Source organism: Dipteris shenzhenensis, chromosome 20 (genome assembly GCF_047967505.1).
Source record: "Dipteris shenzhenensis isolate YYH24624 ecotype China chromosome 20, Dip_SZ_1.0, whole genome shotgun sequence".
In the NCBI taxonomy this organism is placed as follows: domain Eukaryota; kingdom Viridiplantae; phylum Streptophyta; class Polypodiopsida; order Gleicheniales; family Dipteridaceae; genus Dipteris; species Dipteris shenzhenensis.
In genome coordinates this window covers 54,823,540-54,838,682 of record NC_141615.1, presented here as the reverse complement: position 1 = coordinate 54,838,682, position 15,143 = coordinate 54,823,540, and the positions used below count along the sequence as shown (strand labels likewise).

The 15,143-nt window shown below is 43.8% G+C and overlaps 1 non-coding gene across 1 annotated transcript; it reads left to right on the top strand.

Moving 5' to 3' along the window:
* The first annotated feature begins 222 nt into the window (after positions 1-222).
* On the top strand, positions 223-341 carry LOC147889862 (5S ribosomal RNA). The gene has a single exon (XR_015542966.1). It is a non-coding gene; the product is annotated as a 5S ribosomal RNA (ribosomal RNA).
* The last annotated feature ends 14,802 nt before the right edge of the window (positions 342-15,143 follow it).

Below are 15,143 nucleotides of genomic sequence, written 5' to 3'. Positions count from 1 at the left end.
AGTCTCTTCCCTTTCATGCAGGGCGACGCTTCCTTCCCTTCGTTTGGTGCTACCCCTATCTCCGTTGGGCAGTGGGGTGGTGCTCGCCTTGCTTGGCGAGTCACCCCTCGACCCAATGTCCCTTCGAGAGATGGTGACCAAAGGGAGGCGATGGGACTTGCACTTGCGATGGTGGATGGATGGACCCCTCCTTTAAGAGGTTCCTCATGCGCTATGATTGCGTGGTGCAGTCATACCAGCGCTACTACACCAGATCCCATTAGAACTCTGCAGTTAAGCATGCTTGGGCCAGAATAGTACTGGGATGGGTGACCTCCCGGGAAGTCCTGGTGCTGCACCATCCGTTCCCCCCCCTCCCCCTTTTTTGGACTGCTTGTTTCGGAGGGAGGGGGGCTGGTGGAGTCACGGGTGGGAGACGATGGGAAGAGGATGGCGGGGTCTTTGCTCAAAGTCGACTCCCCATCCCGCCTCGATCGTGTTGTCCCCCAAACATGCTCTTGTCGTCTCGGCCCCCTATCCTGCCCTTCGATCATCTCATCGTCTCGGCCTTGGGTGAAGCTTTCTCTCCGGAACGATCGTCTCATCGTCTCGGCCCCCTATCTCACCCTTCAGTCATCTCCTCGTTTGGCCCATCCCCGTCTCGTCGTCTTGGCCTTCGGTGGGGCTTTCGCCCAAAATCGGTCGCCTCATCATCTCGTCCATCCCCAACGCGTCGTCTCTGCGTTGGGTGGGGTTCTCACTCGAAACGGTCGTCTCGTTGTCTCATGCACCCCGATTCGTCGGGTTTTCACTCTGAAACAGCCATCACATGGTCTCGTCCCTCCCGGCGCGTCGTGTCGGCGTCTCGATCTTGGGTGGGGTTTTCGCTCCGAAATGGCTGTCCCATCCTCTTGCCCCCCCCCGGCGCATCGTCTCGGTGTCTCGGCCTTGGGTGGGCTTTTCACTCCGAAATGGCCGTCCCATCGTCTCGTCCCCCTAGCGCATCGTCTCAGTGTCTCGACCTTAGGTGGGGTTTTCGCTTCAAAATAGCCATCTCATCATCTCGTCCCCCCCTGGTGCATCATCTCAGTGTTTTGGCATTAGGTGGGGTTTTTGGTCCAAAACGGCCGTCGCATTGTCTCCTCCCTCCTTGGCGTGTTATGTCGACCTCTCGGCCTCGGGTGGGGTTTTCACTTCGAAATGGCCATTGTGTTGTCACGTCCCTCCCCAGCGTGCCATCATGGCGTCTCGGCCTCGGGTGGGGTCCTCGCTCCGAAACGGCCGTCACATCATCTCACCCCTCCCCGACGCGCTGTCGCGGCGTCTCAACCTTGAGTGGGGTCTTCGCTCCAAAACGTCGCATCGTCCTGCCCCTCCCCAATGCGCCATCGCGTCGTCTCGACCTCAGGTGGGGTCTTCGCTCCAAAACAGCCGTCGCATCGTCTCCCTCCTCCCCGATGCACCGTCGTGTCATCTCGACCTCGAGTGGGGTCTTCACTTCGAAATGGCCATTGCGTCGTCTCCCTCCTCCCCGGCACGCCGTCGCGTCGTCTTGGCCTCGGGTGGGGTCTTCGCTCCGAAATGGCCATCACATTGTCTCACGCCTCCACGACGTGCCGTCGCGGCATCTCGACCTCGGGTGGGGTCTTCGCTCCGAAACGGCCGTCGTGTAGTCTCGCCCTCCCTGGTGCGCCATCGCAACGTCTCAGCCTCGGGTGGGGTCTTTGCTTCGAAACGGCCATCATGTCGTCTCGCCCCTCCCCGATGCACCATCGCATCGTCTCGACCTCAGGTGGGGTCTTCGCTCCGAAACGGCCATCGCGTCGTCTCACCCCTCCCCAACGTGTCGTCACGTCGTCTCGGCTTCGGGTGGGGTTTTCGCTCCGAAACGGCGGTCGCATCATCCCCCCTCCTCGACCCATCGTCATATCGCCTTGACCTCGGGTGGGGTCTTTGCTCCAAAACAACCATCATGTCATCTCGCCCCTCCCCAACATGCCGTCGTTGGGTGGGGTCTTCGCTCTGAAACGACCGTCGCTTCATCTCCCCCTTCCCTGACCCATCGTCGCATCGTCTCGGCCTCGGGTGGGTTCTTCGCTCCGAAACGATCATCGCATTGTCTCGCCCCTCCCCGGCATGTCGTCGCGTCGTCTCAGCCTCAGGTGGGGTTTTCACTCCGAAAGGGCCTTTGTGTCGTCTTGCCCCTCCTCGACATGTCGTCGCAGTATCACAGCCTCGAGTGGGGTTTTCGCTTTGAAACAGCTGTCGCGTCGTCTCGCCCCTCCCCGATGCTTCGTCGCGTCATCTTGGCCTCGGGTGGGGTTTTCGCTCCGAAAGGGCCTTCGCGTCATCTCCCCCCTCCCCGATGCGTCATTGCAACGTCTCAGCCTTAGGTGGGGTTTTCGCTCTGAAACGGCTGTCGCGTCATCTCGCCCATCCTCGATGCTTCCTCGTGTTGTCTCAGCCTCGGGTGGGGCTTTCACTCCAAAAGGGCAGTCGCGTCATCTCACCCCTCCCTGGGGTGTTGTCGCGTCGTCTCAACCTCGGGTGGGGTCTTTGGTCCGAAACGGCCGTTGCGTCATCTCGCCCCTCCCCAATGCGTTGTCGCGACGTCTCAGCCTCGAGTGGGGTTTTCGCTTCGAAACAGTCATCGCGTCATCTCGCCCCTCCCTGACGCGTCGTCGCGACATCTCAGCCTGAAGTGGGGTCTTCGACCGTCGCGTCATCTCACCCATCCTCGACACGTCGTCGCGACATCTCGGCCTCGGGTGGGGTTTTCGCTCCAAAATGGCCGTCGCATTCTCGCCCCTCCCTGACGCACCGTTGTGGCGCCTCGAGTGGGGTTTTTGCTCCGAAACGGCCGTCGCGTCATCTTGCCCGTATGAATCGTCAATAGTACCATAATTCTAGATGTGACTCTCTCAAGATCTACCCCTGACCTCAATAATATGGCTAAATGACCAAGGGGTGGTCTATAATGTCATGACAACCCAAATGGAGTAAAATGAAAATTTAAAGAACAGTGCCATGTTATATCCTCATGGCATTATATGTCCTACTTCGGAAAGGATGATATAATGTGTTTCCCCTTCTCTGAAATCCCTTTAAGAGCATAAGTGGTGTCTGTCAATCACCCAGCAATGGCTTTTTAAGGGCATAGGGGATTTGCTTGTTTGTGAACAATTCTCTGAGACAATCAGTGAGAGTCATCTATCCAAAGGAAATTTAGACATGGAATTGGTGCACAAGGTTTCCTGGTTGGAACAAATTGAACGAGGAAGCCTAAAAAAGAAGTGGTAATCCATAGGGGCTTTGCCTATCTGTGAACAATTCTCTGAGAGAATCAGGGAGAGTCATCTATCCAAAGGAAATTCAGACGTGGAATTGGTGCACAAGGTTTCCTGGTTGGCATGAATTGAATAAGGAAGCCTAAAAAATAAGTGGTAGTCCATCAGCACACCAAGCATATGCTTTCCACCTGTAGTTTTGAGAGTAGTTGGAGAATCCAAGAAGTGCCTGCCATGTTGAATAGGCCCGTAAGCCAATGGAGTTTGGTTTAAATTTTAAATGCCCTCTTTGCACTAGGAATTGCCATTCTTGCCATGCTAGTATGCCTTTGTGGGCTGACCGACACACAAAGTAGTATGACCTGCAGGATTTCTTACCATCCAAGAGCCTCATACAAACACAAAATGTCATTCTGTTCATTGTTTGCTCCAATGCATGGTCCTCAAAAGCTGTCAATCAGATGTGGCCGACTATATCAAGTAACCAAATTTATCATGTGGCATAGAAAAAAATGACCATCCATCCTCTCTTTTGGTTTTTCTGTTCCTCCTACCTGGGTCATGGTTTCGCGCAAGAATATGCCCTAACTTGGCTGCTCTATAATCATGTTCGAAAGATCTGCTTACCAAGTTGCATCTTTGCAGCCCCAAGTTTGATTATCCAACTGTATTCCTTCCCTTGTTGGCAACTTGAATATCATATGATGAAGAGGTAATCTTTTATTTTGTCTATAATTGAAGAATCTTTTGAAGTCAAATAAAATTGCATGTGTTGGCCACTAGATTAACAATGCTTCCTTTCACGCCATATTGATAATTCTCTTATTTGTATGAAAGCTATTATGGGTGAAACTAAGCGCTCTTCAATCTCATTTAGCTGTTGCACCTTCTTTACTTCAATATTAGGTCTTATTTGAGTAGCAGCAAAGTATCTTGGGATCATCTCATTTTGTATTGCCTTGTTGCATTCAAAACATATGCGTTTTTGTTTTTTCATGAAAGTTGGTGTATTGGATGACATAGAAAATAAAATCCAATCATGTGTTCTTTCATTTACATATGATGTTTGTTTTTCAAACAATAAACACTCACATGAAAAGCATTCATGGATAGAAGTATCCATGATAGCATGTAAATATTTCCTTACATGTTTGGAACAATTTCCAAACAATTGCTAAAATGGATTCGGACACAATTGTCTTTGTTGGATTTGTTTACATTTTCTTTTATGAGTTGGCAAATTTTCACTTATGTTCGATATCTCTACATCATATTTCTTATTGAAAGTCTATTTTAGATGCTTCTTTATTAGAGTGACTTTAGGCTTGATTGTATGTCTAGAAATAAACATCTTAGGATATTTCAATTCAAGAAATTGTAAATGTTTTTTCAAGGTACAATTCAAATTTGTTGCAAGCATATTTTCAAGCACATGCTACTCTCCAATATTTTTTTTTAAAGTTTCAATATTGTTGCATGGGAAAATGAACATTTGAGGATGTCATAGTATAAAACGCATGTCCTTAATGGGTTTTGAAAATGCATTGTTTTCCTTCTCTTCCAATTTTACATCTACATTTTCATCATGTATTATAATTTTAAATGATAAGGTTTGTGTCAACATGTATTGTATGAAAGGATCAATTAGAGAGAAGTTGTTTTCATAATTTTTAAGAATTTTAATATACTCCATATTTTGAATGTGTAAATATATTTTTTGCAAATTTTCATGTGCAAAGAAAGTTTCTATCCAATAACTTATATCATAAGAATTTTGCTTAGATAATTCCTTCCATCTGCTAGCAATTACTTTTCCTAAGCAATGAACAATTATGGTATATCAAAGTGTGTATGAAGATGCACATGTTGTCGGGGAACTCCTCATGGAAATCAAGGTCAATGTCATAACACTCAATTGAATGTTGTATCTTCATAGTTGAGACTATGATTAATAAAAATGTTATTGCAATGTATCTGTATTCACTTGCTTAATTCGCACTTTGTAGATACCTAGGTTAACATACTCAGGCTAGTATAACTAGGACAAGTGATGTGCTAGGAGATGAACTCGAGCAATGGGGTTAGTGAATCTAAGAAGCCAAGAGTGAAGACCACACTCAACAAAGATAGAGCTAGAAGTTGATCAAGGATGCAGGCCCATATCAATAAACAGCCAGACAACTTTACTAAATGGGAAAGGATGGCATTATGCATCGATGTGTGTAGGAAGATAGTTTGTGAAAGTTCTGGAGGAAGCTCATTCAAGCATTGCTGGTGGCCACTTTGTGGTAGAGTTTACAGCTTGTAAAGTATTAGAAGCTAGATTATGGGGCCAACACTCTTTGTAGATGTAGCCAAATTTGTTAAACACTATGATCCTTGGCAACGAGTCTCCATACCACATAGCCAGGATTATATGCCCTTTGCCAATAGTAGGTGCTATGGATGAGCAAGTCACTCTTGGGAGGACATGGTGCTAGGTGGTTAACTGCCAAATTGATTGGTGAGAACATACGGCAACTCTAACAAACAACAACCACACCTTGATTGTCACAATCAATGTGGTGGCCTCCATTATAGCATCCCTTATAACAAACCATGTCAAAAAATAGCCTATGATCCCAATGGCCCCAGCAACGACTTCCTCATCTACTACAACAGCCATTTCAAACCTAACTGTAGCTATACCAATAAAATGGGACAAGCTACCACATTTGCACCAAGCACACATAAATGCAAGATTTCTACTGGCTCCTAGAGCATATTGTCTTCTCAACTTCTACCTCTGAGAACATGCTGAGATAGAGTAAGAGTGCAGCTCCACCTTTCCACTCCTATTCTGCATCCACAAAGGTTAGAGATGCACGACCAAGGAAAACTAGCTTGTGAAGATGCTAGCCATTAAAAGATCAGCAGGATGGTGATGAGGAGGATACTTCTAAGGAGAAGAAGATTAGTTTTGAGTTCCCTAACATTTTGGTGGATCATGATGATATATCGAGTGATACTTAACATGTAGAGGCATGCATATGTAATGATGGGAAACACAACAACATAGTCATACAATTATAGAGGACAACATAGTCATACAACTACATAGGACATGATGGTAGAGATTCTCAGCCATGGTTTAATGGTGATATATATGCACCTCATGGCAAGGACAATTTCAGATGCAATTGTGAGTGTGTAAGATGCACTATTTGGACACAGACTTGGACAAGTTAAGACTGACTTGCATGATCATCTATAGAGAGAGATGTTTGATCATTTGGACTTGAGCTTACAGAGAGAAGACCTTCAAGGAGCATACTATCCTTGATATGATGAAGGTCTCGGAAGGGTTAATACTCTTTGTGCTGAGTCACACATGAAAGGAGTAGGTTAAGAGTCGAGCATACAACCAAGTGCCATGATGATATAAATGTTGAGGGGGGTTTAGGAAAACAATCCATTTTGTCATGATCACATGATGAGATTGCACTACTACCTCAGACCATCTCCCCATTACTCTCATCAGAGACTTGTTACAGACAGCCTCCTTTGGTATAGTCAAGATACCAGACTTTACGACATATCTTAGATATTTGGAGGAGCCAAAGTACTAGCAGCAAGTAGCTCCTTAGGCCTCTCCATAGCCCTTCAGCTCACTAGTGACTGCTACCATTGGGTAGTGAGTGAGAGGGGCTAGACAATACTGTAGGAAAAGGCTCTTCGATGCAGGCTCCTTGCCCGACAGAGGGAGGAGGAGAAGCATACATCACATCCATGGATTCATGAGAGGCTTGCTCTTGCATGGTAGGAGAGCAGCATCTTCTTGATACAAGATCAGAGTACAAGTATCATGCTATAGAGGCCTTTTGGACACAAATTGGGGGAAGATTTAGAGTACAGGTACCATGGTAGAGGACCTATTTGGACTCAAATTGGGGGAAGGTTCAATAAGTTGATAGCTCACCACATCTGAAATTGATTATAATCACCTGACTAAAGGCATGTAGTCAACCTATTTTTACAATTGCAATAGAGTGGATATTTGTCATCAAAGAATCAGCCTTCAGTGTAATACCAACATCTTTCACACAATGGCATAGCTCCTCATTTGAAACACTGTGACCACTGCCTTTTCACTGATGTATGAGGGAGTATTGTGTCAAGAAAATCCCTAAGGACTGCAATTCAAGTCAACTATGCATCCTCACCACACAATTTCAAAATCGCTTATCTTTTCAAATTAGCTTGCACGCCTACATCTGAAACTGATTATAATCACCCGATTGAAGGGCATGTAGCCTATGCTATGGTTCCTATACATTAAGCTCACTTTTGAGCTCCAATACTGATATGATGGAGTGAGGGACTACAGTGATCTATACAAAACTGTATACTATGGCTATTGCACAAAGGAAGAAAAGCCCTTGGTTATAGTGCCAAGGAGTCTTTGGCCAGCATATGTGCACCTAGAAACCATATCCTCCATAAAGTGATGCTAGATATTACCTCCCAAGTTGAGCTTGCTTGTGATGAGGGCAGTGAATATTGAGTCCGAATGGGCACCAAGGTGAAGTGATCTATAGCACTCAAATCACTGAATAACGAATGTATGATAACTTGCCTTAAAATCTTATAGGAAAAAAGTAACAAATCCACTCCACCAAAGGTCCATACCTGGAGTCAAAGTGAAAGACTAAATAGTGGTGTATGACAATAGTATGAAGACATGTGTAAACCACCCTAGCAATAGGGTTGTACCCTAAGTCAAACTGAGAGACTCAATGGTGGTGTATAAATAATAGGATTTGCTTTCCAAACATTTGTGTTTTAATGGAATGATTGAATGCCTCACTAACCCTCCTTTCTTTTGGGGTTTTACTTCTAGAAACCTCTTGTCTATGAGGGAGTGCTTCTAAGGACTCTACTTTGATTTTTGAACTTGAAGATAACCTACTGGTTTTTGGCTTCTTGGTAATAACATGGAAATTGAAATAATGACTGTATATGGATCTAAACTTTACTTCAAGTTCCATATTCAAACCAAAAACCTCATTAAAATGTCCGTGGTTAGCTGGGTTAGCTTGTGTACATTGTTGCTCATTTTGTTGCCTCATATGAATGCACCATGATGGACCTTGGTCAAACCATACACATGTAATCCCACAAATCACATTCACAAGATATTGAAATTGACATGCAAGGACTTCATATTTATGGTTCCAGTCCATGCCAAAACCCATGTTAAAGTACTGTAAAAACTATAAAAACAATAAAAATCCCATTTTCTAGTGCAATTGACAAAGCAACCTGTAAATTAGAATACACAAGAACAAAAATTAGGGGGTGGGGGGAGGGGAAGACTTTGTGCTTAAAATTTTTCATTTCGGCACACGTTTCTCAAGATACAAGATAGTAAAATCTCCAAGCCAAAGAGTGATTTTACAAATGGACCCCCCTACTATCAATTCAAATAGACAATATTTTAGAATACTAAAAAAGAAGTTTTCAAAAAGTAGGTGTCACTTTTTGAAGCAACTCAGATTGACGAACAAATCAAGAGATATTCACTAAACAATGGCCTAGTTCCCAAGGAGAAATCGATGAATGGAATGAAAACAGGTTGCCCATGTCACAGAAAATTCTAGAACTGATAAATTGAAGACTTTTCTTCTCCATCGATTCAGCAAATGCAGTCAAGGTCGACTTGCCTACCTTAGATCTCTTCCTCGGGGATAGAAGATACATGTGAGAGGCATCACTTGCATAGAAACCTTGAGATCTTATCAGTGGCACTTCGAACTTTGTTTTCTGTTAGGCCCTCAACCTTCGTCTCTCCTTCCCTCATTACTATGTGTCATTCTTCCTCCCTTAAAGTGGGTTTTGCAACTCTCAAAACCACCAAACCCTCATACACCATGGATTAAATCATAGGTGGCATGTGGCACCCCTCTTAACCCTCACCCCTCATACCACACAAGTCCACACATTAACAACTCATCCTTTCCACAACTCCACCTCACATGCCATAATAGCCAAAGTGGCCCGCCAAGGTGAGCTCTTCGCACTTGAACCCATCAGAACTAATCATAGAAAGATCATTGGACCCTATCCACATGCATCATGCATGCTCGCCTTCATGTCATCAGTCCATGCATCATCAAGACAAAATAATCATCATCAATGGCACCAATACATAATCCACATCATAATGTCCATCTTTGCAAGGCATAGAGTGACTAAGCAAATCAAAACAAAAATGTCTCCCATAAACATACAAAATGCATGTAAATCTCAAGACATAATGGCATTATCTATATGGCATCCACACAAATGCATGTGGCATATCTCAACAACAATATCCACCACAAATCTATTTACCAAATATTGCTACTAAGAAAATGCTCAATGCATACACTATCCATGTCTATGTGCCAAAAATATATTATCATAGATAAGAGAATATCACCCCCCCTCACATCAAAACAACAAGAGTATTTGCGTCCTTCAATATCAATTAACCCTAGTCCATCTACAAATAACCATGTCCTTGTGGTGTTTGGCATCCAAGCTTCTAACCTAGGTATGAACCATACCAATACACATGCATCCACAACATGAACAACATTAGCATAATGCATAATTTCCTTTACATAAACACAATATCATGCATGATCATTGCACAAGGCATAAATCCACATTGCATCCATTGCAAAAATTGAAGGCTTAGACCATATGAAAACCATTGAATCCACTATAGAGTCATGATCACACAAATTATTGAGGATCCATAAACCATCTTCCTGTGAAGATAGTGGGAGAGAAGGACGGAGTCTCACTTGCGGCTTTCTCACATACACAATGGGGGAATACACACAAAGGTGGAGGCTGAAAACAGTTTTCCTCTTCTTAGTTGTGAAAGCCAAAAGAACTCTAGTAAAAAGAAAATAGAAGAACCCTATATGTGGGTCTCAAACCAAACTCAGCTAACTAAGGTGGCATACTAACTGAGCCATGAACTAGAGTACATAAGGATAGCTGTCATCTAGCTATTATTCATGGGCAGTGTATCAACCGCATCTGCAGCTAACAAGTCAGTGACATAAATGCACAACGGTCACCCTGGCATATCACGAGTGGAGCTCGATATCTCAACACTCCCCCTCGAGCTCAATCCCAATTCCTGCACACCAAGCAGGTCTCTGAACTTGCACAACTTCTCTGCGCCCAATGCCTTCGTGAATATGTCAGCTACTTGATCCTCTGTGCTGACATAAACTAGATCAATAAGACCTAGTAAAACCTTCTCCCGCACATAGTGATAATGCACCTCAATGTGCTTTGTTCTAGCATGATAGACTGGGTTATTTGCCAAGTGTATACTGCTCATGTTGTCATAATAAATGACAACTGGCCCATCTGTAGACTGGTGCATATCATAAAGTAGCTTGTGCAACCAAGCTACCTCACATGCAGCCATTGCGGCACCCCTATACTCAGCCTCTGTGCTCGACAAGGCAACTGTAGGCTGTTTCTTGCTGCTCCAATTGACTGCAGCACTCCCAAAAGAGAACACATATACACTGGTAGATCGTCTATCAGAAATACTACCAGCCCAATCAGCATCAGTGTATCCATGCAACTGTATCTAAACCCCAGTCTCATAAAATAGTCCATATTGCAATGTGGACTTCACATACTTGAGAATGCGTCTAGCTGCATCCAAATGCAGTTTCCTTGGAGCCTGCATAAACTGACTTACCAATCGAACAGCATAGCTCAAATCTGGCCTGGTAATAGTCATATAAATCAAACTTCCTACTATGCGTGTGTACATAGTAGGGTCTTCTAGAAGCTCACCTACATCTGTGCTTAGCTTCACATTCTGCTCCAAAGGAACTGAAATAGGCTTACAGCCTGTCATCCCATATTTAGACAGCATGTCCAATCCATATTGCCTCTGCAAGAGCCATATCCCACTTGGTGATCTAATCACCTCAATGCCCAAGAAATAACGCAGGTCTCCCAAATCCTTCATCTCAAACTTCTGCTTCAATAGCATTTTCACATGAAGGATATCTTCATCACTATCACTTGTGATGATCAAATCATCAACATAAATGACAAGTAGCATAATACCTTTCTCTATCTTTCTCACATAAAGTGAGAAATCTGCCTTGGAAATGTGAAAGCCAATAGTGACAAGATACTATCCTATCTTGTCAGACCATGCTCTAGGTGCTTGCTTCAAGCCATACAAGGCTTTCTTCAACCTGCAAACAATGAACAGCATGAACATAACCTGGTGGCTGCTCCATAAAGACCTCTTCTTGCAAATCACCATGCAAGAAGGCATTCTTTACATCCATCTGATGTAAAGACCATCCCTTTGATGCAGCCATTGTAATGACTGCTCTTACAGTTGCCATCCTTGCAACCGGATTGAAAGTTTCTTCATAATCAATGCCATATGTCTGTGCATACCCCTTGACAACTAATCTTGCCTTGTATCTATTCACAGAATCATCTGCATTGTGCTTCACCTTATAAAGCCACTTACAGCCAATTGCATCCTTGTCTTTAGGCAAAGGAACCGATTCCCATGTAGCATTTGCTTCCAAGGCATCCATTTCTTCATCCATGGCTTTCTCCCATTTTTCTTTTCCCATGGCTTGCTCAAAAGAAGTGGGTTCTGGTTCTTGTATCACTTTGACCACATAGGCATAGTGAATGGCTATAAATCCATCATATTTCAGCCTATCCACGGGATACCTAGCTCTGTAGACCTGCACAAAATAGGCTCACTTCCAGGTGCTGTCAAAACATCCCTGGTCTTCCTTACTCCAGGTGTAACAACAAAAGGAATACCCAACTCATCAACAATGCTCTGTTCTGAGCCACTAGATTCACCATCCACATAAGAGTGACCTGCATTCACATCAAACATGGGCTGATCTACCTTCTCTATTGCTTTTCGTGATACTTGCATACTGTGACATGAAGTTGGGGGTAATAAACTTCACGCACCTCTTCACTTCCTGCTGCTTTCGAACTGACAGACAAAGATATTTATCACTGAGAATGGGACATTAGAAAGAAGCTTTTATGCCAAGATACCACACCATACTTTCCTCCCTCAGATGAGAATGAAGATGGTAACATCCCAAGTGATGTTGTAATCAAGCATAGGGAGAAGGAAAGGATCAGCAGCGGCCATAATCTCAGCGAGCCGGTCTGCACCAAAGAGAAGAGCGATACGTTGTTGAAAGAAGATCTTGCGACTCAACATGACTTGAATTGATATACATCGAGGAGTTTTAAGGGGCTGATTGGGTCGGATGGGTAGATTCTGAGGAAACATTGCACCTCCTTCATAGACACCTTTACACTTAGCTCAAAACACTCTACAAACTGTCATTGGACACAGAGGCCTATAACTTTCAGTAGAGACATGATATCAAAGATTTAAGCAAAGAAAGAGATGCGCCTTGAGATGGGCTTCGCGCTGATATAAGTTTCATTGAAAACAGACAGACGGTTGAAGAGATATGGACAGTTTACTGGAAGGGGGTAAAAACTGTCATAAAAACAGACTGTCAAACATAGAGACCCATAACATTTTGCAGCAGTATCTGATTCAAGATCTAAGCACATAGAGACATGCGCCTTAAAGAGAGCTTCGCGTGATATATGTTTCATAAGAAACAGAGAAGCGGCCAAAAAGTTATGGACAGTTTACTAGACGGGGGTAAAAACTGTCATGAAAATAGACTGTCAGACAAAGAGACTCATAACTTTTTGTAGCAGTATCTGATTCAAGATCTGATCACATACAAACATGCAACTTGAAGAGAGCTTCGCGCTCGGGGGGGTCACTCATCATATGTAACCCTATCACGTGAGTTCAAAAGAAGGATATTTTTTATTCCTAAAATTTACAGAAATAAATATACATAAGGGACTATTTAAAATAGTTTTGGAAAAATTTTACAGATTTGTATAGAAAAGGGGTACATTTTATTAATGAAAAAATTTACAGATAAGGGATTTTAAATATAGGCCTTGAACGCATGTGATATAGAGGGTTTATACATAGTGACCCCCCCGAGGCTTCGCGCTGATATAAATTTCATTGCAATCGGACTACCGAGCAGAATGTTATAAGCAAAACACTAACAGGGGGTCAAACTGTCACGAAAACTACCCTCCACCCAGGCTAATTTCGCCTGAGTAGGATGTTCCCTCAAGACTCCACCTTCATCAACGATCCACCCCTCATAGATTTTGCCTAGAAGAGGGGAAGAAGTTTGCATGGTGGCTCGGGAAACAGAGGGACCATGTGTGCACAGTGAGCAGCCGAATAGAAAGAACTTTTAAGGCCTTGAAAGAAAGAAAAGGGAAGGGACACTCAAGAGAGAGAACCTGAAGTGACCTTCATTACAAATAGAGTGATAATCCACTCCAACACTACAAACACAAGGGAGAAGAAGAGGTTTCATACATACAAGAGGGAGCGGAAGCTCCAAGACTACTCATAGAGAGAGAATAAACTAGAGAGAGATGGACTCAAGAGTCTACATAAGAGAATATCTACAAGAGGGAGAGAAGGCTCATGGAAGAGGCTTGGGGAGACTAGAACTACGGCAACATAAGGCCTAATGGTGGAAGAGATTCTGATGAACAAGGGAGAGGAGGGCTCCTTTTATAGAGATTTTGTTACCCTCCTTCACCCATTTACAATTGCTGCCTATAGATTCCTTTCCCCATCAATCACATAAGCACGTATGTCACCATCCATGTCCTTTTTGGCTACTCTTGCCATGTGTCCCATCAAAAGATGCTCAAGACTCTTAAAATATTGAGAAAGTCAAGAGTCTCCTCACATGGAGCCCATAGGGACCCTCTCTTTTCCACATGTCCACATCCTCCTTATTCCACATAGGAGTTCTAGAAGGATTCCTCTTGACTTCACACTCCTCCACATGCCTTCCACACGCTTGGCATGTGGCCTCTCTTATATTATTGGAACACATGGACATGAGCCCACCTCTTTATATGACTCACTCTTCCTATTTTCTAAAAACTCCATAATATCCCATACACAAATAACTCTCACCCCATACCAAGGTATTTATAATTCATACCTATGGTATTTACAATGAGCCATTCCACTCATTCTCTCTATCCCATACAATATCATAGAAAATAGAAATAAGTGAGAGCCGCTAGGCTATCACTTGATACTCAAACTCTTATCAAACATAGAGAAAAACCATACCAATGCCAAATTAAAAATATCAATTTTTGGTGTCACATCTTTCCCCCCCGAGCAGATCCTCTCTAGTACAGAGAGGGTCTACTGGCCCTCAAGGTGGTCGAGCATAGAAGAATTTAAGGCGATACTCATTCGTGCATCCGGGTATCACCATGCCATCAACATCCTCAAGCTGATAGGTTCCATTCGTGACATTCATATACATTCTTATGGAGGCATGGCCAAAAGTAACCAATGTCTGCTTCTGTTGTGGAGTTAACCCTTGAGGAAACATGCCTTCTTCCACATATTGCTGAACATCTTGTAGTTTTGGCCATCCAGTGTCTACCCAAGAAACCACCCCCCGGTCTGGCACTACAATGGCTTTAGCTAACTCATCTGCCCTTTGATTTTCTTTTCTGTTTATATGAACAAACTTGTAAAAATCAAAGTGACTACATTGTACCATAGCCTTTTGATTAAGCTCCTTCAAATGAGGACTTCTTGTCTTGTAATGCCCTTGCATTTGCTTTATAATAAGCTGAGAATCTCCTCTTACTTCCAATTCTTTAACTTAACTTTGAAGACAACCCTCCAAACCAAGAATCAAAGCATTATACTCAGCTGCATTG